The 25,466-nt window shown below is 40.0% G+C and overlaps 1 protein-coding gene across 1 annotated transcript in view; it reads right to left on the bottom strand.

Annotated features, from left to right (window-relative positions):
- The window catches only part of lingo1a (leucine rich repeat and Ig domain containing 1a), a 135,688-nt gene extending 111,437 nt beyond the window's left edge, over nt 1-24,251 (bottom strand). Inside the window, exons 1-2 of the mRNA XM_061774043.1 lie at nt 24,142-24,251; nt 14,876-15,158 (exon numbers count right to left, since the gene is read on the bottom strand). The gene's annotated coding sequence lies outside the window, so the exon portion shown is untranslated. The remainder of the gene's footprint in view (nt 1-14,875; nt 15,159-24,141) is intronic.
- Nucleotides 24,252-25,466: the final 1,215 nt, after the last annotated feature.

Here is a 25,466-nt window from a genome sequence, read left to right as displayed (position 1 = left end):
GCTGTCCCGGGTCAATGTCAGCACTTGGTCACCAGGAGGGAGTGGAGTCTTGTGTGCAGGGGAGCTATTGTGTGCCTCAACGTGAGCAAAGAAGTAATTTAGCTCATTTAGCAGGGAGATGGAGCTGTCGCAGGTCTGTGGTGAGGGTTTATAGTCCATAATTGTCAGAATTATTTTTTTTTAGTTTCTCTATGGATAATGCATGAATTTTTAATGACACAGAGCATATACAGGAGGTGACGCGTGAATGCTAGCTACTTTACCATTGAGAAACATTTGCCTTAAAGTTAGATTTTTCAGTCTGGTCCACGGTTGTAATATTGGTGTTAATACAACACATTGTTAGAATAAATTAATTCAAAATGAACTGTTATGACAATATTTTCTGTTATTTTATTGAATTGTGAGAAACACCAAAAGCTTTCTTTGTAGTATATTCCTTAGTCTTTAGACTAACATGGAAATGTTGCACTCATACTAAACACTCAGATGCCTCATGATCACGAACATACAATTGAAGAGTTCAAATGCAAAAGCACACATCTCCTTTTTTTTTTTGTGAATTTAGTCAAATGATTTTATTATTTCTGGTTTCCAGGTCAAAGATCATATTTTTTATTTACAGTTTTCTAAGTTAATATAAATTAAGCCATTAAGAGGCTAATATGGAAAAAAATATTTTATTGGAAAGGCATTTCAAATAGGTCTTTGATGTCATTTCATCGCAAAAGCAAACGACTGCAAGAAAAACCCAAAGCCCAAAAATGTTCACATAATTATAAAATGACACTGAACTGGTGTTACACTTTATGAATAAAACTTACAATAACTGGTCAGTTTACAAAAACTACAGTCTCTTGAACTAACCCTCAACTTTAAATTAACCCTTAATTCAAACGCTTCAAAGAGGGCACATTGATTGCAGAGACGCAGCTCTCTTCTTCGTAGCTGCTCTCCTCGAGATCCTGTTGGCCCACTTGATTGAGACCAACATCAGCAGAGTTAGGAAATGCAAAATCCAACAATGCCGTGTTAGGCAGTCTACTATGCATGTTTTTTAAAAAAAATAAATGTTTGGTCTAAATGGCACTTGTCTGTTTTTGTGCTTGTCGTCAATTGTTTCATTACTTTGAACAGGATGTCCATAGTAGCCTTGGATAATGAACTGCATGCTGCTTCACCAAGTCAAACAGCAAATACATCATGATCTGATGCATGCAGAAGCCTGGTAAATATCCATTACACAAACAAACAAACAAACATAATTTAAAAAACAATTCTGCCCCAATTAGTTCCTTCCTCAAATCAATGCCTCTCTTTTCACTTCAGGGGAAAAAAATAAAAATACAAATGATAACTGTAATCAGCCCTGTTCATGCTTCTCACTTTTGTCCACATGCAGGCATTAAACAGTTAACTGCTGAGCTCATTTGAACTTTGTTGCTGACCAAAACGGCAGCACTTACAATTGCATTAAAAACATTAAATTATGGAGTCTTTTAACACATAGTGTGAATGATTTACCTCAGCAATATTAAAGATGATATTACGTTACATACAGACTTCATCTTTAATGACGGTTAGCATCATGTTGTCCCTCCACAATGTTGTGTACACCCTTGCGCAATTTAATTGGATCACCAGGCAATTTTTGTGTTTTTATATTTCTCTCGGCATATTATCGAAAATATCCCAATTCAAAGTTCATGACTATCTGTATTCATGCCTCTAGTGTTTTTTTTTTTGCCAGATATGGTAAGACAAACCCTTACATGTGACAAAACCGGCAAAGTTTTGTGACTGACGAGATATTACATCATCCCTCTTGGTATTGCATCACCAAGCTCACTGCTATTCGCCTGTTGTTGAAATATAAAAATTGGACCGTGGAACAATGGCAAAAGGTGATATTTAGTGATGAAAGTCACTTTTTTATCCAAGGCCAACGCATTCAGCACGTTCGAAGATCAGACAGAGACACACTAAAGGAATGTCACATCGATCAGTCCGTAAAACATTGTGAAAAGAAGATGTTCTGGGGCTGTTTCAGTTACCATGGAGTCAGTCCACTGCATCCAGTTGAAGGAATGATGTGTTCTAAGCAGTGCTTGGAAGTTAGAGAGAAAAGAGAGAGAGAGAGAGAGAGTGAGAGAGAGAGATTTCCTGATGGCTCAGGAATATTTCAACAGGATCTCGCCACCGACCACACGTCTAAAATTGTGACTACATTTTTCAAAGATAATCGGATAGCTGTTTTAGATTGGCCTGGAAACTCGCCAATGTCAATCCAATAGAAAATCTTATCATTCTAATATTTACTTCATTCAATTAATTCATCAATTATCAAGGAACAACTACACGGAAAGGACTGCACTATTAAACAACAAAACTGATTGAGACCATGATTCAGCTGTGGCACAGGGACCCCAAGATCAGCAAAAACTATCAAAATTTGCTGAATTCAATGCCGAAATGAGTGAAATTGTTATTAAAGAATCGCGGTGGGCATATGTACTGAGCAAGTCATATTGCTGGTCAAATGAATAAAAAATTTGTTCAGTAACCATGCATTATACTTTTTACTCAATTCTTGTTCTGATCCACGTAATTTGCATGAGGGTGTGTGTCTGTTTATATTCCCGGTACCTACCCCATAATAGTGATCTAAGACTGTTAAATGTTCTTCAAAAATGTGTTCCAAAACATTCCCCCCTTATCTACAGTCGAGTAAATAAACATCCCCAGTCACTATTTGCGGAGACAAGGCAGTAGCTGTATGCATGCACAGACACGGACACGGGTGTAATACTTCTTTTACTCTTTTACAATGTCAGCCGGAGCCTATTTTGTCAAGTCAGAGTTTACTGAGGCTCCCACGCTCCGATAATAAATTGATGGTTAGCTGTTGTTTAGAGCCGCAGAGAGGCCGACAGATGCGGCCGTAAATATCGTTTTCCCTCCTGGACGTAAATATCTGGCGGCAAACCAAGCCCCTCACCATGCAAAAAAAAAAAAAAAAAAAAGCTTAGTGCCATGCAGAATCATAAATTATCAAACAACACCTCCAGGAAGGCTTGAACTTTCTGTCCATTAACACACAACGCCGCCCAAATGTGTGCGACAACGCCCAAGAGTCCACGAGCATTATTGTGTGTGTGAAAGCCATTTTTCTTCCTAAACATGACCCTGAGAAGACATGACATTTCTCCGTGGATCGCACAGCCAGTGTAGCACATTACAGTATGCATGTGTGCATAGAAGAGCACAGCTAGCTCAGAAATGACTTCTGTCCAAGTTGTTTCGAAAGAGCTTGCTAGCTGTTTTATTTATTTTTGTGAAAACTGAGCCATTAGGTCTTTTGATGCCATTGCTAAGCCTTCCATAGTGCTCATTTTTAATGAATACATAATATGTTCCGGGTCAGCTTTAAATGTCTGTATCAAATTATGAACAAATTGCTTCAAGAATCCCTGATGACCCTGTGAAAATGTGGTTGACATACAAACAGTTCTCAGGGCTGTTTCAAACTCCCCTGTGAATACCAATTCAAATGTCCCATAAAAATACACACACACACATATATATATATATATATATATATATATATATATATATATATATGACTGGGACTCTTTTACTGTTTTGAGATTCCCCATGACCCTTCAAAGACCAACAGGAACATTTTTCTGCGGGAACCCGTACAAATTTGGTGGAAACACAGACAGTTCTTGGAACTCATGCTCCCTCTTGAACACTTGTTCCATAATTAATTAATTAATTCATTAATAATTAATCCATACATTAATACATAAATTTAGGAATTTCCAGATAAAATATATATTTTCAAATATATTAACTTAAATTAGACCAATATAAATGGAAAGTGACGATTGCGCCACAGTAAAAACTAAAAACAGTATTTAAAAATCAACAGGCTTATTACTTTCATATTTGAAGAATAGTTGGTCCTGTCTGAAAAGGTTACTCATGATTTGATTTCAGACTCAACTTGAGACACCTCCAGTAGCTCAGATGAGGATCATTTAAAATCAGTAGGGAGCCTGTTCTGACAAAATAATTCTCCCCGAGTGTTAAACGAAAGGTCAAGAATTCAGTCTGCTGAGGTGTGAAAAAGAACATCATACTCAGCCATTGTCAGAATTACAATCTTGCTTTCACCAACAGGATCCCTTAATGTTTGAAGACAACTAGCTAAGCATTGAAAAGTGAGGCAAAGTCCCTAATAGGTTGATCTTTGATCTAAGCTCGCTCTCCTATCGCAGATCAGTACCTTTCAAAATCAGAATGGGTCTTGTTCTGACACAAAACAGTCATTCATGAAAGACTGAGAGAAAATCCGTTGAATATTGTGACAGCTCGAGAAACAGCTTCCTTGGGCAATTTCTGTAGTTTCTTGACATTATAGTTCTAATAACTTTTTTTGGCCATTTCGGTCAGAAATTATTCAAAATCATTGCAGTTTTGCGCTATATACAGCTAACAAAATATTGTTTAAGTTTGTTGATTAAAATTGGACATTCCTCAGATAGCTTAGCCATCTCAAAAATCCATAACCATCTTAGATGAAGCACTCACAGCGGCCTGATAACCTTATATTCAGCATACAGTACATTGCCATTTTTCAGGAAATGAGATCTGTTGTATCATTTCCTCCATGAAGCACAATAACAAGCATTCAATCCCATCATGTGCACATAACTCACCGAGAACACTGTGCTCCATTGGATTCCTAGCAAAGTGTGTCACAAGTACACGCGCACGATGTTAGTTTGCCTCAACAAAGAAGCTATGAAACGACTCCGAGCATTTGAAGCACGGCATGTAATTTATAAGTGGAAGATTCATGACTGAAACAACATTCACTGTTGTTATTTTAGGCAATTGTCAAAAGCGGTGGGGGGATACATCAAAATTTTTGTAATATCGATATCAACACTTGTATTGATAGTGGTCGATAACAGTGTGATTAGATTGTTACTTAAGTTTCAGTTGCTCTCCTGTTTGCACTACAGATTTGGCAATTTCACAATGGATCAACCTTAATGAATAAAAAAGTATTGGTATCGGCGATACTGACCGTGTATTTATTTGGTATAAGCTCAATACGAAATCTTTTGGTATCACACACCATTCCAAAGCAGAGATAAAATGGTTCGAAACTAGTGGCCAGCTTGAGGAGCTGGAATGTAGCGCCTCAACTTGGTCCTATTTTAGTGCACACGACTTTTAACAAGAGTCAATGGGTTAAGATTTGTGCACCTCAGACCAGTAACGCATCATGAAATCAGAGATGAATGGAAAAAAAACTTTACTCATCACTAACTATGCACTAATTACCCTGCTGATCTAAAACCAGATACTTGTACTTTGATTTTTTTTTTTTTTATCTTAACATTTTTTTACTTGTTTTTTTTTTGTCTTCAAGGAAAGTAATTATGTGACCACTGTCAATGGTGCCCTAGCGCCCTCTATTGACCGGCCGCCACTGTTTTAAGCACCAAGATGTTGCACGAGATGTCTGAACAAAATTAAATTAGTTGTAAATTCAACTTACCTGTTTAAATGTAAATTAAGGCTAACATTCAGGCTCCCTTCCATGGAGTTTACCTCACGTAAGATATTTTCCACTGACATTACACCCATTCAAACTACAGCGAGAAGGAAGGCTAAAAATCATCATTCAAGCCATTTACCTTGTTTCTAAATTGTACGGGTTACGTCATGGTGAAAAGGTCTATAGGATTTGATTTTACAGCTCGCATGCAGGAAATAATATCAGTAGGAATCTCATTCTGGCATTTCTCATGTAGCTAAATAGTCTGATGCCAGTTTCTTCATGCTGTGACGTCGTTTGTCCAAACATGGTTAAAGACCAGCCAGAAAACTTGGCCGTCGTCCGTTGTTTACATAGAGAAGCTGCTGTGGCACATTGCTTAGACAGCAGCAAGATGCGGTGTGGCTGCACGCAGTTTAGCACTCAGCAGCACATGCAGTAAAAACAGAGCTGACAAGGCACCTTTTCTAGTATTAGCTTCAAAATGAAAGCTGCAGTCCAGAGCTGGTAAAAAAAGAAAAAAAAAGAAAAAAGGAGAATCGGTTCTCAAATGGCCCTCATTAAGACTCAATCGCTGTCGAGCAAATGCCATAAATAAGAAAAAAAAATGTGGCCGCTGACAAAGAACACAACTGCAGAAGCTAGCCTCCCTTCACTACTTCCCTTGCGCTTAGCCTCTTAGCCTGCAGTTTTATCCATCCATCCATTCTCTGAGCCGCTTATCCTCACAAGGTTCGCGGGAGTGCTGGAGCCTATGCCAGTTATCATCGGACAGGAGCTGAACCCTGAACTGGTTGCCAGTCAATCGCAGGGCACATACAAACAAACAACCATTCACACTCACATTCACACCTACGGGCAATTTAGAGTCTTCAATTAACCTACCATGCATGATTTTTGGGATGTGGGCGGAAACCGGAGTGCCCGGAGAAAACCCACGCAGGCACGGGGAGAACATGCAAACTCCACGGGAAGTGAATCCCGGTCCTCAGAACTGTGAGCCAGACGCTCTAACCAGTCGCCCACCGTGCCGCCGCCTGCAGTTTTAATAATCCACAATATGCGACCCATACATATTTATCAAGCCCTCATTATGCCATCAGTGGAGGTAATCATTATGGGGCCCCTTAGAGAACTTTTTGGGCACAGCGCTGCCTTTCAATGACAAAGCATAATCAAATGAGCCGGGCAGACTTGAAACAAAGGTGTTGTTCAAGAGCAATAAACCATTTGCACACTTGCACCTCCAACGAGGACATTATGTATTCTTTTTTTTTTTCTGTATATCTACAGTTTTATAGTAGAGCGGAATTTCTTCTACAACACTTGTCAAACTCCAACTTGTTTGGCTTTAGAGACAATTTTAGTGTCAGAAATTATGAAAATACAATTACAGTAAACATCACAAACAATTGACAAAAATATTTCTGATTGCCTGTATTACTAGTTTAAACCATAAATACACCACAAACTACGATCTCAAAACAGTTTAAACTCATCATATATTACCCCTAAATAATGTCTTACTGATGATTTAATTTAGAAAAAAATGCACATTTGAACACCTGCATGTATGTAACATCAACTTCTAACAACCCAGGCTAAATTTCTCACCGACATACAAAAATCGTAATCATTTAGTCAGGGTATATCACTTTATCAACAAAAACATTACAGAAAGAGCACAAACATATGCGAATATGTGAATTCCTGAATCACTGTATACACTGTACGTACAAAGGTCAAACTGCCACCATCATGAAATGGTTTTGATAACATTTTAATAATCTTAACTGGCAAACAAGAGCAATATTTGTCAAAAAATTTTGCTCAAATTTTATGAATTAAAAAATAAATAGCAGGTTGACACTGACTTTGGGATGAGCTCTTGATTTCCACTTTTTATGCTTTCCAAAATTACTCGCAGTGTTTAAAAGTCATTACACATAATTGCAGTTGGGTTCACTTTAATCCAGATAGATGAGGATTACCTTTGTCAAAAAAATAATGTACGGTAGTTGAGTTTAAATGCAAATCCGCTCGGAAAAACAACATGGCTTTTATTCCCCTAAAAAAGACAATACAGAAAAAAAAGAGAACATCACCGAACAGATGCATCAGAAAAGTGGAAAAAAAAAAGAGCATCAAGTGTTTAGAGAGCGGGGGATTTGATGTTTCATTAATCCAACCATTTTCTATATACGACTTGTCCTTGTCCTGCACATAAGAGTATTTCATTCATCAACACACAAATATAAAGGTTGTTAGAGAAAACATCTTCTGGGTCATTGTCGAGAGGCTGGACTTTATGTAATATGTATCATACAATATTTGTTATGTTGTATGTATCACGGCTGAAATGCCCATCAAGGTCAGTCTACTTAGTGGTTGAATTTAAATTGTACAATGCAGCAGCAGTTGAAGGTGTTCATGTTCACCCATATGTTACAGGGCTGTAGCATTATTTATTTTGATGGGCGGGAGGAATCGTGATTCTATGGAGCCCCTAAAGGGACAGGGGGAAAAAAAAAGAAGAAAGAAACTTGTTTCTCATTTGAATGAGAAACGTCTGCCTGTGAGTGCTAGCTTATTTACATGCTAGCGGTAGTTTCTTGCGTTCGGGTAGCCGTACAGTAGCTTATTTACAACTTGCTTCCAGCGAATGTCAGCTGAGAGAATGGCAACAGAAGAGGACTTGCTCTCTTTCCTCAAAGCAAGGAATATACCTGATAGTGTCATCGACCAACTAAAAGAAGATAAGGTGAGTATAAATGTAAGCTTTCATCACACGAATATAGCAGTATAGGCTATAGCTAGCCATATTTGCTAGTGTGTGTGTGTGCGTGTAAATAAGATACCACTCACAGGTGTGTGTGTGTGTGTGTGCGCGCGTGTGTGTGTGCGTGTAAATAAGATACCACTCACAGGTAGAGGTTTCTCATTCAAAGGAGAAACTTTCTCGTTCGAATGAGAAACTTTCTCAGAAATCAGCCTTGGAACTTTACTAAACTTCAACATGAAGGTAACAATCAAACATGCAGCAAATGCGTTGCCATTGATTGGTTAAAGAGAAATAACAATAGACCTGGGGAACTGCTGAAAAATGGCCACTTTTATACCTTGCACTTACATCCACATGCATTTAAAAAAGAACATGCAGTTCCAGCTGAATTCAGACATTAAGAGTACGCCCTCCAGACAAAAATCCTATTGTACATGGATGTGTCCTAATACAGCATGAGGGTTTTCAACAAAATTATTATTATTGATATTTTCTTTTGTTTTGTGTTGTGTTTGGACTAAAGTGCCAGGGGGAAGGGGGGACTAAATGAAAGAACACATTCTATGCTTAACATTTGCATCACAATCGCTGGCCTTTTCGGTGACATTTAATATAGACCCTGAATTATATTCAGCCCAAATAACGAGATGAGAAATACCAAGTGTGTCAGTAAAAGGTTCCAACGAGTCGCGAAAAGCAGCGCCGCGTGACTATTGTCACTTTTGTGTGTCTAAATACGACTAATGCAAACTGTATGTTTATTACATACTGGCCACAATATTAGGTACACAGAGCTATCGGTATAATGCCTAAATAGAGCCTCAATTTGGCCCCTGTAGTGACATTATTAGGTTATGGACAATTTTAATTCAATACCTACATTTATTCAAAAACAGTCTAGAGCTATGTTTTCAGGTTTGAATTAAACAAAAAATAATAATTCCGTACATGATCAGGATAAACTTGACTTAACAGTATGCTTATTCATCCTGTCAATTAAAATTATGAAAGAAATTAGCTCAAAATGTAGCTTAATAAAAATCATCCATCCATCCATCCATTTTCTACCGCTTATCTGAGGTCGGGTCGTGGGGGCAGTAGCTTTAGCAGGGATGCCCAGACTTCCTTCTCCCCAGCCACTTCATCCAGCTCTTCCGGTGGGATCCCGAGGCGTTCCCAGACCAGCCGAAGGACGTAGTCTTTCCAGCGTGTCCTGGGTCGTCCCCGGGGTCTCCCCCCGGTGAGACGTGCCCAGAACACCTCACCAGGGAGACCCCCATGAGGCATCCAAATCAGATGCCCCAGCCACCTCATCTGGCTCCTCTCAATGTGGAAGAGCAGCAGCTCTACTCTGAGCTCCTCCTGGATGACCGAGCTTCTCACCTTATCTCTAAGGGAGAGCCCGGACACCCTGCGGAGGAAACTCATTTCCGCCACTTGTATCCGGAATCTTGTTCTTTTGGTCACGACCCACAGCTCGTGACCATAGGTGAGGGTAGAAACGTAGATCGACCGGTAAATTGAGAGCTTTGCATTTGGGCTAAGCTCCTTCTTTACCACAACGGACCGATACAAAGTCCACATCACTGCAGACGCTGCACCGATCTCCCTGTCGATCTTCTGTTCCATTCTTCCCTCACTCGTGAACAAGAACTCAAGATACTTGAACTCCTCCACTTGGGGCAGGATCTCATCCCCGACCGACCTGGAGAGGTCTCAGATTTGGAAGTGATGATTCTCATCCCATCCGCTTCACACTCGAACCGCTCCAGTGAGAGTTGGAGATCACGGCTTGATGAAGCCAACAGAACCACATCATCTGCAAAAAGCATAGATGCAATACTGAGCCAAACCGGACCCCGTCTATGCCTCGGCTGCGCCTAGAAATTCTGTCCATAAAAGTTATGAACAGAATCAGTGACAAAAGGCAGGCTTGACGGAGTCCAACCCTCACCGGAAACGAGTCCGACTTACTGCCGACAATGCGGACCAAATTCTGACATCGGTCGTACAGGGACCGAACAGCCCGTATCAGGGGGTTCGGAACCCCATACTCCCGAAGCACCCCCCACAGGACTCCACAAGGTACACGGTTGAACGCCTTCTCCAAGTCCAAAAAACATGTAGACTGGTTGGGCGAACTCCTATGCACCCTCGATGACCCTGCCGAGGGTGTAGATCTGGCCCACTGTTGCACGGCCAAGACAAAAACCACACTGCTCCTCCTGAATCTGAGATTCAACTTCCCGACGGACCCTCCTCTCCAGCACTCCTGAATAGACCTTACCAGGCAGGCTGAGGAGTGTGATCCCCCTGTAGTTGGAACACACCCTCCGGTCCCCTTTCTTAAAAAGGGGGACCACCACCCCAGACTGCCAATCCAGAGGCACTGTCCCCGATGTCCATGCGATGTTGCAGAGTAGTGTCAATCAGGACAGCCCCACAAGATCCAGAGCCTTTAGGAACTCCGGGCGAATCTCATCCCCCGGGGTCTTGCCACTGAGGAGCTTTTTAACCACTTCGATGACCTGAACCCCAGAGATAGGAGAGCCAGCTCAGAGAACCCAGACTGGACCATGTTCCGCACCTCCATTGCTGAGGCGGCTGACCGGAGCTGTGACTGTAAGGTGGTCGATGCCTGTCGTGGCGGCAATCCCCGAACCCGTTGATGCCGTCAAGCTGAAGAAGTAGTCCTATCGGGCCTTTTTGGCCTGTGGGACTCCTGAGGCAGCTGTTGGGTACCGGCTGGCCAAGCGGAATGCAGCTTTGGTGGTCGCTGAAGCAAAAACTCGGGCATGGGGGGAGTTCGTTGAAGCCATGGAAAAAGACTTCCGGACGGCTTCGAGGACCTCGACTCGGGACATTGTGAGTCGGTGGGGAGAATACTTCGAAGAAGAATACTCTAATTCCCAATTATTATTATAACTAATTCAGATGAAATAATTACATCATGTCATATCAGCCCAAAAACAATTTGGCTAAGAAAATATTTATTATTGGCTACAATATGCTGTACAGATGAATGATGCAAAGACACAAATGTGCTTTTGATTGAATTATGAAATATAATTAATTTAAAATACACAATTTCTAATTGGATATGAATTATTTTAAGATCAAACTGTGGATACCTTTGTTATTCTCAAGCTTCTTCTGAGCACATTCTGATCCCTCTTTGGCTAGCAAGAGCCAGGCAATCACGGTGCGCCTTCAGCCACTGGAAGTATTGGTTCAAAGCGGCATCTTTTACGGATGTAGTCAACGCTGGCTGTGACAATTTGATTTGGCTGAAGCCTTTGTCATGAGAGCATTTCATAAGCGCAAACAAAATGCTGCGTTGCCATAGTAACTGAAACGGTGACTGCCAAGAGCAGCCCGTGTGATAGCGCCCATACATGTATGGATGAAATGTGAGGCACACCGGGTGTGATTTCCCTTGGCCCACCAGTGTATCCCTTGGTAATCTGGATTTGCCAAAAGGAGACTACAATTGAAATACAAAAACAACAGCAAATTAAATATAAAAACAGAAATGCCTCTATTTATTTCTACAGAGAGATAAAACTAGTAATTTTCTCCGTTCATAGGGGCTATTCTTTCCACATTAAGACTAAAGATTTAACTGCTGTGGTCATTCGTTGCTCACCAAAACAGCAGCACCTACTAAGGCACGTAAGAGTCTCTCAGATTAATTAAAGTGTGGACTTGACATTTTACAAGGGGAAAAATGAGTTATTTCATAATAATGTTCAGTCAAAGCATCAGTCTTTTGATTATTCATTCTTGGAGAATTTATTTCGCAATATTGCCATACACTATTTTTATTCTCGAGATTTCCTCTTCTCAGTATGGCTCTTATCTACATTCTAAATCGTAACAGTCCATAGTCATAGAGTTCCAACACAAAAGAAGACATCTCCATTTTTTTGTAAATTGAGTAAAATATTTTTTTTTCTGGTTCAAGGTTTAAATAAATATTTTTATTTGGTTATTCTAAGTTAATATTAATTAAACAAAAGGCTAATTTGGACAAATCCAACTTTCATAGAAAAGGTCTTTCAAGAGGTCTTTCACCGCAAAACCTCAGAACTGTGAGGCTGACGCTCTAACCAGTCGTCCACCGTGCCAAAAAATCATTTCGTTCAAAAACAGACAAGTCCAAAATGTTCACATAACTATAAAATGACACTTAAACAGTAAGCATTATACTTCATGAGTAAATTAATAACATGTCAGTGTACTAGAACTACAATCTCTTAACCTAACCTTTAACTGTGGAACAATCTGCTGGAGTACCTAAGGGCTGCAGAGAACGTTCTTGTTTTTAAAAGCGGTCTCAAGACCCACCTTTGAGTTCGATTTTAACTCAAATTTAATTATTTGATTTCCTTATTTCAAATTTAATTTTATTGTGATTGTTTTATTATTACTTATTGTATTTTATCTGTACGCTGTCTTTACAGTTTTAGAGCTGTTATTTGTGTTTTAGTTCATGACTATAAGTAAAAAATCTTTCTTGATTAAAAACTGTAATTTGACATTTTGATTAATAAATCATTTGCTTTACTATGTTTTTCAGATTTGTTGGGGGTAAATTAGCACATTTGAAAAATTCATGGATACAAATTGTATTTTAGCACTGAAAATATCATTTGGATTTAAGAGCTTGTTCCAACTGGTGTATTAACCATTACAGACACAGAGCAGTACAAGAGATTGGCAAACGCAATGGTAGCTAACTGTCAGGAGCTAGAGTGCATGCACTACGGGGGGCTCGAAATAGCGCGCTCTAACAGCAGCAGCGCGACAAATGGCCTGACTGGACAAGCCTTCACCTCCTATTGGGGTTAGTGAAGAAACGAGCACACGGCGATGCGACAGGTATCGTTATTCATCGCCGACTTGACGACAGAGCTGCCGGGCCAACGCGACACCCGGCTTCAAACGCCGAGAAGGAGACGCCGCCTTGTCCTCGGCGACGTTTAAATGTGATAGACAGCATATTGGTGACCTCCCACGGCGGACCGGTCACACAAGTGACACCGACGTAAATTGATACACAGGCCTGGGATTTAGATGGGACCGCTATTTCCTAAAAACGTGCCTAATGTCAAACATAACTCACAAGGTCATACCGCCATCGTGTATAATGTCACTTGACTCACGAGCAAAGACTTCAGCTCAGCAAGCATCTAAGGGTAAAGACTACAGGTGAGCTTTGCTTTTGATTTGGCATTTTGTGTACTGAAACATTCAAGGTTTATGCATAATTATATAGCGTTTCCGTATTGAGGGCAAAATACAGCACTTCTTGGGGCAAAAGATACTTTTTAAAGTATAGGGATTTAATGGCAAAACAGATTATTGGGGGGAAGTTATAGAAATATTCGGGACAAACTGTACCGTTCTGGTGGCAAAATATACCGTTTGGGGAGAAAAATATAACATTTTTAAAAAGAAAAGATAAATCAACATTTGTTGTGTCAAAATATAGAATTTGGGGGCAAAACGTTGTTTTAGGGGAGCAAATAACATTTTTAGGGTAGCTAAGGCAAGCTAAGGCAAAATATAACAGTTTTGGGGGAAAATATACGGTTTTTATGGCAAATTAAAAAATACAAATTTTGAGGGGTAAATACAGAAATTTTGTGGGACATAATGCAGCATTGTTAAGGCAGAATACAGGATTTCCAATGTGTTTTGGGGTAGAATACATGTAGCATTTTGCGAACAAAAAGTACAGTCATAGGTAGGGTTGGGCATCGTTTGAACTTGAGCGATTCCGGTTCCAATTCCGGTTCCAAACGATTCTCGATTACGATTCTTTTAGGGGGCTGGGTCAAAAAGGTTTGGATGGTTTAAATAAAAGGTGTCCAAATTATGAACATCAATCTTCTTACCAGGCCGCAGCATAGACTAAAATAAACATTTGACTCGAAGTTCTTTATAACCAGTATCAATATCAAACCTATGAACTAAAAGGCAATGTGTGTAGAAGTAGACTAATTGACTTAATATTCATTAATCAATGTTTCAGCTAAAAGTTAAATATAGCATTTCTAAACTAGTTATTTGGGACTGTTTTAACATGTTTTAATATTACTTCCTGTTTTAAGCTTGTAACCTTTTATTTTGAAGGTACGCACCGGAACTCAGCATTTTGGCACGAAAAGTAACTTCACACGGCACTGGTGATTATTATTATTTTGTTTAATGGCTAGAACCAAATGCTATAAAACGCTGATTCCTTTCCCTACCCAGCGATGAGGGACAAGGTTAGTGTTTGTGATACTGTGAGACATGAATGTGAATTTTTCCCCAATTCAGTTGCTACAAAGGTTTAGGCCAATGTTAAATTAAGCTGCTTTTTTTTTTTTTTTTTTTTTTTGTCATCGCCGCTTACGTTGGTTTGAAGACTAAAATAAACGCTAAAAACCATCAGTGTAAAAGTGCAAGCAACCGTTTACCTTGTTAGCTGTCTCAATGTTGGCATAGACGTATTTTATTCTTTCACTCACCTAGTTGACTGAGAGTTGACTTCACTGAAGCGCCGCGCGGTGTAGGCTGAGGCTCCGAGCGCGTCAGACGCTACACATCGTGAAAGCCTCCTTTGCACAATGCAATCTTATTCCAAGTGTTGCACTGAGGTGACTTGTCATTAATTTTAACCAAGTTAAGACACACTTTTGTTCGCGCAGCCGCCGTTGGGCACAAGCACGTCATCGTGTGCGTTCTTCTTCGTTGGTTTACGCCGCTCCTTCGTTGTTTTTCACCACTTCTTCGTCTTAAATCGTCTTTCTCCTGTGAAACGAATGGAAATGCAATTAATCTGTTCCAGTCCCCACAAGAAACACCCAAAATTCTTCTTCTTTTTTTTTTTCCATAAGAAATATTGCTCACACAAGTATTATACTGTATAAAAACACACAGTAATAACCTTTGCTCTCCATATAACCTGCAAGCATGGATAAAGTGAGCACAAAACACGACTGTACCTGATGTATTGGTTTATTGGCGGTTGGCAAACCAGCTTACTAGCACATTACCACCACCAATTGATATCGACTTTCCACTGGAACGAAACCAATGTGAACTGATGGTGGCTGGATGTTTGTTAAGTGTGCTTCTGTCATCTCGAAAAACTCTTGAGTCAAGGTACTCGTATCTCAAGGCACCCATGTATAGCGTTTTCCAAACAGCATCTTAGGCAGTTTTCTTCTGTGATGGCAAAGATGTCAAATCAATACAGTGGACCCCTGCTATTCGCAGGGAATAGAGACCGGGGTGGACCATGAACAGCGAAAATCTGCAGATAATTGACGGCCATCACAATCTTTTTTTTTTTTAAACCCCGACAAATTCTTGATTAAAACAAAGCAAATTTATTTGTATAGTGCATTTCAATGTGCTTTACATGATTAAAAGCATTTAAAAACAGAAAAATAAGACTTGTCTAATATTTTTAAATAAAAGACATCTTTAAAAAAGTTAAAAACAAAGAGAAAACAAAAAATTAAAAACTACAAAAAAATAAAATAAAAATAAAACAAATTAATAAAAAAAATTAACAAAATAGTAGGGAAAACCACCAATAAGCATTTTTGGGAATTGGTCCAACCGCAAATAGGTGGCCGCGAGTATGTGGGGGTCCATTGTACATGAAAATAATGATAAAAGAACAACTTTCATTCTGACAAAAAAATCATTGAATCTTGAGCACTAGCTGGCATCAATTGTCCTGTCTGGCTGATAATATCCATGTGATCCATTACTGAGAAGGATGTCTCCCAATCCCGCCATTCAAACTCGGCGGGTGTAAAAACACTCAGTTGAGCGCTGGTATCCAAAATTAAATGGAAACAGATGGAGGAACAGGGATGTTTAGACAAGCCACCCTCTTATCGCCTTCGGAAAGACGAGGTATTCACTGGTCTTCGCCATGTACAAATTAACGTTTCTTTACCCCAAAGGAGATGCCAGTCAGAGCGCCGCATGTTGATGTGATGTGACGCGTCTCGCTGCGAAGCTTTCATCGCAAATGGATCAACAAGACAAGCATCTACACCCTGTGCGCCAGACGCGATTCATAGAGTAGCTTGAAAAATGCAAAAAAAAAAAATTCCCGAAATCAAGCCGCAGTTGATGGGGAATTCATTCTAAACGGCTTGTTGGCACCAATGAAGCTTTTCAATTGACGGGCCTTGGCACTGCCTCTCGCCATGGGGACAACTTGATTAGCATTACGGTGATGGATCCGAGCAGTGGCAGAGTCATTATGTGCACGGCTCCTTGCTTACTGCTGCTCTTGCATACCGCAGCTACAATAGCATTTTTGGGGCCAAATACAGCATTTTGAGGGGAAACACTTGTAGGGCAACATATAGTGAGTGTTTTAAGGGCACATAGGGTTTTCAGGGCACAATATAGCACTTTTGAGACAAAGTATAGCGTTTACAGCAATTCGGGCACAACATTTTGCATTTTGGAGGGCTTCGTAGCAATTATAGGACAACGTGTGGCGCTTTGGGGCTAACAAGCAATTTAATGGCAAAATATGGCATTTATAGGTCAAAATATAGTGCTTGTTGGGTGAGATTCAGCATTTTTGATCCAACATTCAGTGCTTTGGGGATTAAAACAGTTACTTTCGGGGGCGGGGGTGGATGGGTCAAATACGTAATTCTTTAATTACTGCAGCACTTGCATACAAGAGCTAGCATAGCAATTTGGGCCCAAATGTTAAATTTTGGGGCCTGAGATAGTCTAGAGGGCAAAATATGGTGCTGTAGGGCAAACATAGCATTTAAGGGAACATAATATTTTGGGGGTAAATGTAAGGCTTTTGTGCACAATATTAGAGAATAGATAATTGGAGAATACATATTACACCTTCGAACAAAATGGCATTTTTAGGGGCATAACTGTTTTTTAGTGCCTGAAAACACTGCCTTTCATTTTTAGGCCAACGATATTAAAAAAAAATTTGGGGGGAGGCGGGGGGGGGGGGCAAAATTGTCTGTTTTGGGACAAAACACTATATTGCATTGTTTTAGACAAAATAAATATTATTTGAAATGAAAAATAGTCATTTTGGATAAAATATGTAATTTGCAGGGAAAAGATAGTGTAGCAAAAGTAGGAAAATATAACATCTAGGAGCAAAATATAGTTTTGAGGGGCAAAAGACATATCTATACTATATACTATATCTAAGGCATAATATAATATTCTTGGGGCAAAATGTACTGTTTCATAAACAATCATTTGTTTTGGGCAAAATGTATTTCTTGGAGCTAGATTGGATTTTGGGGGCTGAAGCAGCCTCCTTGGGGGTGGGAATACATTTTTTTTTTTAGGTCAAATTACATCATTTGGGGGTAAAATACAGCATTTACGGGGGCAAAAAAATATATATTTTTGTGGCAAAACAGGGATTTTGGTGCGTAATACAGCATTTTGGGGTCAAAAATTGATTTTAGGGCATAACGCGCCGTTTGTGGGAGAAATGTGTTTTGGGAACAAAATATAGCACTTGGGCATCTAAATATAGTTTTTAGCGCAGCATCTCATGTTTGTTGTCTGTGTTTCAATCGGAATGTAATATACTTTGTCACAATTTCTGATGTAACTATCATGAGAATTCGATAGTCCCAGCCGTCGACGCAAGTAAGCTTAAGAGTAGTCTGCTTAAGGTCCGATTAGGATGCAAGCCAGACGTTAACTCCCAAGGGAGGTGTTGCGGTCACGTCCGACAAGTGGGAGACCCGCAACACCCCGAAGGGATAAAATGGATTATCTGGCCTGGGAACGCCTGGAGGTTTACCCCCAGGACCGCATGGAGGGTGTTGCTGGGAACACCTGGATTACGCAACTCCATCTGTTGCAACCACAGCCCAATTCCATGAGAAAATGGATGAAGGGATTATAGTCAAAGCATAAACAGACAAGTAACTAACTGAAACAACGAAATGGTTTGAAAATAAAGAGGAAATAATGACAGTAGATGTAGTGAAAGTTACAAAGTGGCTGGGACATTAAGACTAGGTAAAGCATATCTTGAACCAACGTTTTTATTCATTTTTTTTTTTCCCCACAAAAAATTAAATGTCCAGTTACTAGTCTGCTCGAAAATGGTTAAAATGCAAATGGTAACAGAAACTTTGTTCCTGTGAGTGAACCTAGAACAAAGAGTACTATTTTATAAAATACCTTTTACATATTTGCATGATAATGAATTCAATACAGCTGCACAGTATCAGTCCATTATGTTAAAAAAGATATAGCATTTTGGGAGGAAAAGTAGTGTTTAGAGCAAAATAATATGCAGCCCAAGGGCAAAACAGTGTATCGGGGGACAAAATACAGCATTTTTAGCATAACAGAGCAAAATAGCATTCATAGGGCAAAAATACAGTGCTTTAGAGCAAAACTGTGTTCCATCCATCCATCCATCCATCCCTTTTCTGAGCCGCTTCTCCTCACTAGGGTCGCGGGCGTGCTGGAGCCTATCCCAGCTGTCATCGGGCAGGAGGCGGGGTACACCCTGAACTGGTTGCCTGCCAATCGCAGAGCACATACAAACAAACAACCATTCGGACTCACAGTCACACCCACGGGCAATTTAGAGTCTCCAATTTATGCATGTTTTTGGGATGTGGGAGGAAACCGGAGTGCCCGGAGAAAACACACGCAGGCACGGGGAGAACATGCAAACTCCACACAGTCGGGGCCGGGGATTGAACCCGGGTCCTCAGAACTGTGAGGCTGACGCTCTAACCAGTCGGCCACCGTGCCGCACGAAACTGTGTTGTTAGGGCAAAATATTGAATTTTGGGGCCAAAATATAGGAAATGTGGGTAAACTACAGCATTTTGAGTGCAAAACCTAGCATTTTGAGCGGAAAAATATCATTAAAAGGGCAAAATATGATGCTTAGAAGCAGAAAGTAGCATTTGAGGGGGGCAAACAAAAGTATTTTTTGGGGGTGGGAGAAATGATAGGAGTCTGGGGGACAAAATTTAGCCAGGTGGTCCTCTGTGGTATCCACAGAACTCTCACCTCCCACCAAGCGACATCATTAGTGGACGACAGGCAGAAAACCCGTTGGTCCGTTAAGACACGGGACTAGATCCAAGGCCTAATCCAGCCAGAGAACGCATAGAAAAAAAGAGATTGTGATGCTCAGTCAGGCAAAGAGTTGGCAGTGAGGTACATCATAGAGCATCGCTGTTGGTTTTGTTCTTTGTTTAAGATGGTCCTGTCATGTTAGTTTCCAAATAGTTTGACCTTTAGTGCATTGAAATTTTGAGTGCATACTGTTGTAAGTACTTTTGCAAAAGTCAACAAGCTAGAGTATCTCCAAAATAGTCGATAATCAATTTGACTTCTGGCTTACTGAAAAGCAGAAAAAAGCGATGAGATTCCAGCCTAGTAGAAAGCAGATTCAACTTTTAAAGGCCACAGATTCCATCTCCAGACAGGTTTAAGCAGCACTTATCGTCTCTGTCAAATGCCAACTAACTTCACAGATTGGCACGCGAAAACTCCAAAGTTCAATATTTAACTACTCGATTATAGTGAAAGCTCAAGGTTGGAAAAAGCAACCTTTGTGAAACTAATTTATAGTTACTGAATTCATTGTGTCCAATGTTTGTTATACTCAAGTGCTCCTCAACATTTCCATACAACCTCCAAAAGGTAAAGAATGACACTTAATTACAGTATGTATCATATTAGTGCAAACTACACAGTAATTATCATAAGCCATTGTATATTGTCATGTGACTCAGCATGGGGGTCTTAAAACAAATGCATTTAATAGGAATGTACAAAATTGGAGTGGAATGTGCAGCTTAGGGAGGCGATAAAAATGCATCCAGTCCTTCACCTGCATAATTCGTTTTATATTTTCCCGAGTCTTACAGGAAACCCCCGAGGCGAGGCAACACAAGAGAATTGAAATGCATGCAGAGATGCTAAAAGTGGGAATAAAGAGATTCAAGGGCGATAAAGGGGAATATAAAATAGCAACAATAACGTGATAGCGTAATATGAGATGTTGTTCAGTTCTGACCATTATTGAGGAGTCTTTATTCATCAGCGACCAAAATGGAGGCCAGCGGTCATTTATGACACTGCATGCGGTAGATGTTCACAGGTAAACTTCAGGTGGTCCCGTATTTGGGCCATCTTGAGCAAGGGGACTAGTCCGTTACGACACAGTTCGTTACCAACTGTGTTCTTGGTGACTGAGATCCCAATTGCCTTCGGATAATTACCAAATTTCCGCAGGGTAGTTTAAGGCTGAGGCAGGCAAAACACGGCTTTTTATGGCACAAAGCAGTGAAATGGGGGGCGGGGGGGTTATTGTAGTTTAGGGTAAAGTATGGAGTTTTGGTGCTAAATATAATGGGTTTTTTTTGTGGGGGGGTTTAGGCCCAAATATAGCATTTTCAAAGTAAAACAACATTTGTGGCAAAATATTGCATTTTTGGGTGAGTGAAATATTGTTTTTAGGGCAGAATATAGTGAATTGAGATCAAAATTCCATATTCTAGCATTTCGTGGGAATTTTCTAGGCTAGGGCAATATATGGTGCTCTAAGGCAAAACAGCATTTTTAGGGTACAATACAGCGAATTGAGGGCAAAATATCATATATCTTTGGGGCAAAGTATAACGTTCGGGATTAAATATAGCATTTTGGGATGACAAAGCCACATTTTTGGGCCAAAATATTTTAAATGGAGGGCAAAATATAGCGTTTTAGGTTGGAAAACATAATTAGGACAAAATAGAGTGAATTGAGGTTAAAATATAGCATTTTGGGGGTGAAACATTTAGGACAAAATATAGTGATGTCAAAAGAGCATTTTTGGGGTAAAGTAAAGCGTTTTAGGGCTAAACACACACCTCCCATTTTCCCCCTCAAGAATAAAAATTCCATCCCTATTGTAACAGACAACAATTCTGACATTGGTATGTTGCTACATCCTGACTCAGCCATTTCAACTAATAAGCAACTTCCTCAAATACACGCCTCCTATTCCTACTATGCTCTCTCGTTTTTTTTGGGGGGGGGGGGGGTGCAAAAATATAGCCATTGTGGTGCAAACAGCATATTGGAACCTAGAGGCAGATTTATTTAACGGACCCCGATTTAACAGACATTGGATGCAACGGACTGGCGCCGTAAGCCCGAGCCAGCACATGGCTAAAGTGGTACCGCGCTAGTGAACACTAGTCTGAGTTCAAACCCTGGCTGCAGAAGGTAAGTTTGGATCAACTTTTCAAACATTTTCAAGCTATTTTATATTTATTTACAATAATTGTGTACTGTATTGTGTGTTTTAGGTCACGAAAAAGCATAAAACAATAATTTTCTATTGTACTGCACTGAAAAAAGTATTTCAATATAAACGGACAATAGGCTGTAGCCGACCCGAAATCAAGGTTCCACTGTAAAGAGTTTTTTGGTACAAGATTTTGGGGGCTGGGGGTGGGGGGGGGGAATTGTGTTTTTAGGGGCAAACTATAACATTTTTCTGTTAGGGGCTCTTCTAAGAAATCAGCAGTACTCCCACCGCCCACTAGGCGACATCATTAGTGGTGGAAAGAAAGCGAACTATTTGGTCTGCTATGAGATGCAACTAGATCCAGGACTTAATTTTTATCCGTCCATCTATTTGCTTCACTGCTACACCGCTCTGTGAGTTTTACTTTATTTGAGTTTCTTATAGTTTTATCATACCCGAGCAGCACGGATTTGACCGCGACCATTTCGTGCACATTCCCACACACGCATACGAGCAAGAACTCTTTTGATTTGAAAGGTCTGCATTTATTTTTGTCAAAGACGCCCACAATCTAGGGGGATCAGAAATGAGTGAATAATCCTTCTGCTCCCCCGGCACGCGTTTGTTTGTGCTGAGGCTTTGATTCAAAATAAAGAAATAAACAAAAATCACAGCTCCCCTTCTTGCTTTTCACGCCAGCTAACGTTTGATTTAGGGCGATTAAATCTGCCGCTTGGCAACAAAATCAATGCATTTAATGATATTGTTAATGAGCTTAAGGTTTGACACAGACGCCAATGAAACAAATCTTGTTAAGTATAATAATGAGAGATTGCAATTCCCATCAGAAATTCTCTCTCTGAGTCTCAAGGTACCACTGCTTTTTATTATTTCCTCAAATTGGGGGCCGGATTTTAAGACGCCATGTATCACTTACTGAGTTACCCGTTATCCACTTAAACAAATAAACGCCTCTACCCAAATGGACAGCTCCCTTTTGTTTTTAACAGGTGACGGACGCTACCATCTAACATTCCCATTGGAACACAGAAGCAAGGATTCAAAGGACATCTATCCATACACAAGCATTGGTATTAACAGTTGTACTAATAAACGCCTCCCTCAAATAGCCGCCTCCTTTAGTTCCCTCAAGGAAAAAAAAAACAAAAACACGAGCAGCCTCGCTAAGTTCCATCCCCAATGTAACACGAACGCAACAATTCAGCAGATGTCTGTATCTAGCCACAGCAAGACACACAAATGTAAATATTTTAACACATTTTAATTATTTAATTAATAAACACCTTCCTCCTTTTTTTCCTAACAGAGAAAATGAGTCACTAGTTTCCACATTGTAACACAGATGCAATAATTCAACTGAAATCAGTATGTAATCTTTTCTGTAGAACTATATTACACCCGCTTGATTTGTCCTCACCCATAAACTCCGGGAGATTAACTTTAATTTATTTTCAAGGAAATTGAAAAAACCTAAACCTTTTAGGGTATACGTTTGTGTCAGTTTAGGTCAGCGGTAGTCAATTGCTTTTCTGCGCCTGGAAGAACCTTGTTGCATATTGTTTACAAACATTATGAGAAGGTCTTTTATAGCAGTCGTCTTCAGTAATTAATTTGCCTGCTGAAAAATATTTGCGGAAAAGTTATGGTGAGGAATAAAACCTGTCACAAGCAGAGGCAGCCAAAACCTTTGAAAAGACCCTCAGGCTTTTAAGTCTATTGTGACTCAGATGGATTTTCCGTCTCTTTCCTGAGTGAAAAACAGCATTGGGGGAGGGGGGTGGATATATATATATATATATATATATATATATATCCATCCATCCATTTTCTGAGCCGCTTCTCCTCACTAGGGTCGCGGGCGTGCTGGAGCCTATCCCAGCTGTCATCGGGCAGGAGGCGGGGTACACCCTGAACTGGTTGCCAGCCAATCGCAGGGCACATAGGAACAAACAACCATTCGCACTCACAGTCATGCCTACGGGCAATTTAGAGTCTCCAATTCATGCATGTTTTTGGGATGTGGGAGGAAACCGGAGTGCCCGGAGAAAACCCACGCAGGCACGGGGAGAACATGCAAACTCCACACAGGCGGGGACGGGGATTGAACCCCGCACCTCAGAACTGTGAGGCTGACGCTCTAACCAGTCGGCCACCGTGCCGCCTATATATATATATATATATATATATATATATATATATATATATATATATATATATATATATATATATATATATATATATATATATATATATATATATATATATATATATATATATATATATATATATATATATATATATATATATATATATATATATATATATATATATATATATATATATATATATATATATATATATATATATATATATATATATATATATATATATATATATATATATATATATATATATATATATATATATATATATATATAAGGCATGCAGTATTCATCAAGTGAAATGTACCTTTGAGCACCGATGAGAAAGTGCTGGGTCGACGGTGCGGCCAACAGCAGCAGTTAGTGACCCGATTAGCATGTTTGGAGTCTGGCGAGTTGAGTCCGGCTTCAGAGCGTATTAAGAGTCAGCCGATAGCCCGCAGGAAGACTTGCTGACCAGACCTCGACGGGGCCCGACACTCTTCTTCAGCCATAATGTGTGCCGTCAGCACCTGGCCTGTTGGAAATAATGCAAAGTGAATGTTGGATGAAATATTGCTAGTGGACAGTAGAAAATGTCCATTCGGTTTGATGTCTTTACTACCATCAGTGTGTTCAGTTGCTTCTCAGCCCGTGCACAGGATATGGTAGATTTCGAACTTAACATTTTAGACAAGACCAGTCCCAAAACAACTAGGTTTGTACATTTGAACCAACAGAATCCATTAATCAATTGGGGTCGGGGCGACTTGTCCAAAGCCATGTACACTTCACTTTTTAATATTTGAGTTTGTTTACTCAGAGAATGCTTGAGCTTATGCCGACTGGAAGTAGATGTAATGTCATGCTGAAAAAGTTCTATTAATACCGGACCCAAAAATAGACATCATAATCTTGGTAAAGGCATAATTTAAGATACAGATTTTACTTTGGATGCCTTTTTCTGGCCAAAACAGACAAAAAAACATCACATGCAAAAACAATGTTTGTCTCGCCGTAGGCTAAACAATGCGATGCCGAGCCATCTTTAACCTTCGACCTCGGCCGTTGCACCGATTCTGGATGTTGCGAAATGTCACGCTGGGCAACATCTGTCGCTGGGCAACGCTTTCACTCGTGCGCGGCAAAAGTGAAGGAGGGTGGATGCATAGACGGATGAGAGAGCGCAAGGGAACAACAATTTGAGATCGTCGAAACAAGGCGGCCATATGCTACATAATGCTCATGGTAAAAAATTACATGCTGTACGTAATAACAATAACCGAAATGTGCAAAAACAAGTATGTTTCTATGTGACTGTTAACCTTTTAGTAGGATACAACACAAATTAATTTATGGCGTATTAAGAAGTTACCATCTGGTCAATATTTGTCACATCAACATCCATAGTTTTATAAGTGATAAGAATGGCCAATGTAATTGAAAGAACAATTAACATAGACCAGATAGCACGTCTTAATGTCTTAATGGTGGAGCAGCCAGAAAACTGTGTTCGCATCACTGCTTAGTCTTCAGACATTTGCACACCCGCCCATAGCGAAGTGCCCAAGCCGACATTGATTGTTGCCCGCCCAAGAGCGGCCTACGACTGCTGACCCAGCCCACTTCCCTCTCCATTGTGGTTCTTTAGAA

This window comes from Phyllopteryx taeniolatus, chromosome 5, assembly GCF_024500385.1.
Source record: "Phyllopteryx taeniolatus isolate TA_2022b chromosome 5, UOR_Ptae_1.2, whole genome shotgun sequence".
Lineage (NCBI taxonomy): Eukaryota > Metazoa > Chordata > Actinopteri > Syngnathiformes > Syngnathidae > Phyllopteryx > Phyllopteryx taeniolatus.
This window is presented reverse-complemented; position numbering and strand designations above follow the sequence as displayed.